General features: G+C 34.5%; 1 long non-coding RNA gene across 5 annotated transcripts; it reads left to right on the top strand.

Moving 5' to 3' along the window:
* The first annotated feature begins 465 nt into the window (after nucleotides 1–465).
* Nucleotides 466–3,899, top strand: LOC107474099 (uncharacterized). Of its 5 annotated transcripts, none has more exons than XR_008006078.1 (11): nucleotides 466–616; nucleotides 743–878; nucleotides 1,084–1,196; nucleotides 1,325–1,466; nucleotides 1,688–1,765; nucleotides 2,171–2,253; nucleotides 2,394–2,504; nucleotides 3,084–3,175; nucleotides 3,255–3,356; nucleotides 3,526–3,600; nucleotides 3,701–3,899. It is a non-coding gene; the product is annotated as an uncharacterized LOC107474099 (long non-coding RNA). The 5 variants fall into 5 exon arrangements; XR_008006080.1 differs by adding an exon at nucleotides 2,938–2,996 and having other exon boundaries at nucleotides 2,171–2,504; XR_008006079.1 differs by adding an exon at nucleotides 2,938–3,014 and having other exon boundaries at nucleotides 2,171–2,504.
* The last annotated feature ends 471 nt before the right edge of the window (nucleotides 3,900–4,370 follow it).

The following is a 4,370-nucleotide window of genomic DNA, read 5'->3' as shown; positions in this document are numbered from 1 at the left end:
TCAAGATCAATTTATTATTTACTCTACATTAATTAATATTGGGCCTAAGTTCACTACTAGAAAACTAGTTATTACAGACGGATATTTCCGACGGATTTTATCCCACTGAAATACAGAGGGAATTTCAGAGAGATTTTTTGTCAGAAAACAAAAAAAATGGATTAGCATAAATTACAGACGGAAAAGAGAATCCGTCGATAAATCTGTCGGAAAAATTAATTTTTTTCAGTGAGAAATAGTTACAGACGGAAAATCCGTCTGTAATTAAATAGACAAAACGCTGCGTTTTTACTAAATTATTACAGACAGAAAATCCGTCTGTAATTTAAAATCTTCCGTCGAAAAATATTGATATAAACCTAACTTAACCCTAATCTCGCTGCTCCTTCTCTGGTCGCACGAGCTTCTTCCGCCGTTCGCATCGCACGATCTCTATGTCATCCCTTGCCTCCCACGAGCTCCTTCCGCCGCCGCTCTCGTCGCGTCTGCTCCCTTGGTTGCCATCGTTGCAGAGCTCCCTCCGCCGCTCTCGTCGTGTATGCTCCCTTCATTGCCGTTGTCACAGAGCTCTATCCGCCGCCGCTCCTGTCGCGTTTGCTCCCTTAGTGAATTTCAGGTATAATCTGATTTTGTGATTTTGGTGGTTAGGGCTCAATTTTTCTGTGCCAATTTTAGGTTTATCAATTTTTCTTCGCAGTTTCTATCTTCTTGTTGCTGTTGATGCTGATTGAGCTTGTTATAGGTTTATCAATTATTTTACTATCTGCGAAGAAAGAGATTCCAGATTGACAACAACATAGAGATGCCAGAGTTATGCCCGGAATGGTTAGCATTGTTGATCATCGAGAAGGCTTGTTTATCTTCCATTTCTCTTTATGGTATTGTAGTGTATATCACCTTCCAGATTTTACTCTATAAATATTATTGGCTGAAGATATTCTTCTCTTATATGTTGTATGTTTTTAATAGACGAAATTAACAATGAATAACCAAATCTGTTTAGTTTTAATGATTCTTTGAACTGTTTGTTTTATCGTTCTTATTGTTGATATTGTTTCTTAATGACGGGGAATCTGTTTTCAGAAACTTCTGGTGCTGTATGTAAGACTGGTCAAAATTTTAAGGAAAAACTAAGGGAGCTTGGAGGACTTGATGCTGTCTTTGAAATTACCTTGAAGTGCCAGTCGGATTTGAAGGTGTGAGATTGTATTTTCAGTTCAATTTATAATTTGAGTATATTTTTTTATAAGAATAATTTTACATATTCTAGCTACAACTCTTATAGCTTTAGTGCTTATTAGAAATAATTCGAATGCATTTACAGGGTTATCAATTTTGGACTCGAACCGACAAGAATGGTATTTTTGTAATCAACAATATTGTACCCGGTGATTACAATTTGTGTGCATGGGTTCCTGGTTTTATTGGAGACTACAAATATAATAAGACAATAACCATCACACCAGGTACAATATCTTCAACTCTCTTATATATGTGCTTATTTTAAATTGTTCATTAGACAATAACATTGAAATACTCATCTCTATGGTGGGTTTTATTAAGCTTCTGTATATATGGACTTGTTATTGAAACACTTAATAATTTCTATTGAACATAATTAACTTGTTATTGGAAATACTATACATGGAAGAAGCGTTTCACTTGCATATATGGACTGTGCCTGTAGGATTCTCCACCAAATCACGTTACCCCCAATGTTGCAACCTCTTTCATTGAGACACTTGAAGCCAATGATCTTCTCAAGGTATCAATTTCAATTTCCCTGTTAATTGTGTTGTTATTGTTGTTGGAGGAACATGCTTGAGAGATTGTCTCGCTTTAGTATTGTTATGCTTGCCATGTGTTTGATGAATTTCCTGAGAGAGATGGAAAAGAGCGGAACTTGTTTTCTGTGTTTCCTTTTCCCGATTCACAAGATTTAGGTACTTTTCCTCTTGGATTGCTTATGAAATTGGGTGTCAGTTTTCTCATGTTTTGCATTTGTGATTGGTAGTATTTTTCCTTGCTTGAAGTTGTTAGTTATTATTAAATCACTATTTTGTGCCTAATATAATTGATGAGTACTACTTGTATGTACTACTTCATGACCAATAATTATTATGGTTTTGCGGAGTGGAAGAGTTAACTTTTTTAGCTCTTCTTTTGGCAGACCACTTTATGAAGACAGATCATGTGGGGAGCAAAGAAAGTCGATGCCAATGTCACTTCAAGAACCATGCCTTTAGTCAAAATGTACAAAGGAAAATGAATCTTGTCCTGGTGCTTTCTTAAGGATAATTCAACCTTTTTCCTTCATACTCCATAATTTTCTCTTAATACTACTATAGCAATAAAGCTATTTTCATTCAGTTGGGATTTATGTAATATTAAAGGTTAGGGCTGGGGCGGAGATGGCAATAATTGATGCTGTTGCAAATAGTATTCGTGTGCCATTAAGGAGGCTTTTTGGTGGAGCCTCAAATACCATAACCACTGATCTAACGGTAAGTTATCATTGACCATAAAGATAAGATTTTAATGGAAATACTTGCATATTATTTCATGATAATTAATCAGATGTTGTGCTTCTTTTTGATCCTGTGGAAATGTGTACTTAGTTCTATGCTTTCCGTGCTCACTAATCTAATATGAGAATACAGATTTACTCGACTCATTGACTGGTCAATTATGTAATCACTAGATATACAATGCTTAATTAATTGCTGATCTAGATATCCATGGCCTGATAGGAGCTAATTTTCCAGTGGATGAAAAAATGCAAGAAACTAGTTATAAAGACTATATGTATTGTTGTCTGCTTACTGGGAAAGACAATAACAGTTTAGTTTTTATTTTGTATGAAGTATAAGCAAACTGAAAGCCTTCTATTGCTTTGGAAAAACTAGGACCTAACTTTGTCAACTTTACAATCAACAGAAACACACGTTATGCTTCTATTTCTAACCGTGAGATGATCTCACGTTCCTAATCAACACGTCAGTGCGCTATCAAATGTATGTTCTTTTTGTTTCATTTCATTTGTCTTAATTAAAAAACCTTAATTTTGTGTTCATTTTAATCAGGTTAATGACATTGTTGGAACATTAGCTCTTGGTCATTTTCCCTCTCCACTTTTGAGGAAGCCCTTCATTCACTTGAAATTTCTCTAAACCAGGTGCCTAGCATGCCTTTAATGTTATTTTGGTTTACTTCCTTCTATATTTATCCTTGATGTCATGTTTCATTTTGTGCAGATTATATGTTATACCTGGTCTGGTAGTGATACATTGAAACTAAAAAGCATAAGATCTAGCCTCAGAAAACTGAATTTAGTAGAAGATAGAGCTATTGCAAGGGTATAAGTTCATTTTCTCTTAGTGACTTCGAATCTTATCTAATTGGTCTCTTCTCATTTTCTCTGGCAAGAAATCTTTGCCAATTCTCATTTTCTACTGCTGTAATTCAAGAATGTATGTGTCTTGTTTTTCTTGGTTACTCATGGTACACATTGAACTTTGGAATCAGGTGAACCATTTTGGTGTTTATGTGAGATATTTCTTCAATCTTCCTGCACCAACAGATCAAATTCCTACAAATATGGTACTTACCACTCTTGATTTTGCTCTTTGTCCCGAGTACTATGTAGTAGTTTATGATGAATCCAATATTTTTAATTAATTTCTATCCTCTACATATGCAGACTCCTGTGAAAATGGTATCCACTAGCATGGCCAAAGAATTTGCTGGCGTAAATGTATGATGGAAATGATATGACATTTGGGATATCATCAAGAATGGCTGGCCTTGTTTAATCATTCTGTGTGTATTTATGTAAAAATTTCACAATGAAATTTTGATAATTAACTTGGCACTATTGGCTTTGTTCTTGATACATTGTAAAAACCAAAAAATTTCAATGAAAATTTGATAATTAACTTGGTACTGTTGTCTTTGTTCTTGATACAATGTAAAAACAAAACATGTTTGGTTCTATTGCTAATATCAAATACTGGTTATTTTGAAATACTATGAATGTTTGGATACAAGTTAGATAAAAATTAGATGAAAATTTGTATTCATTAAATTTATATTTATTTTGTATGAAAACTGGTTTATTTTGCAATAGAAAAATCTAAAAAAAATGTTTTACCTTACAGACGGATTTACAGACGGATTTTCTGTCTGTATTTAGAGTTTAGAATGCTTTCAAGCCTCCAATTTCCGACGGAAAATCTATCGGAAAATCCATCTGTAATTACAGACGGAAAATCCGTCGAAAAGTCTGTCTGTAATTACAGACGGAAAATCCGTCGGAGAGTCCGTCTGTAATTACCGACGGAAAATCCGTCGGAAAGTTCGTCGTTCTCTGG

This window comes from Arachis duranensis, chromosome 2, assembly GCF_000817695.3.
Source record: "Arachis duranensis cultivar V14167 chromosome 2, aradu.V14167.gnm2.J7QH, whole genome shotgun sequence".
NCBI classification, from domain to species: domain Eukaryota; kingdom Viridiplantae; phylum Streptophyta; class Magnoliopsida; order Fabales; family Fabaceae; genus Arachis; species Arachis duranensis.
Note: the sequence above shows the minus strand (reverse complement) of the source record. Positions and strands in the feature narration are given on the sequence as shown.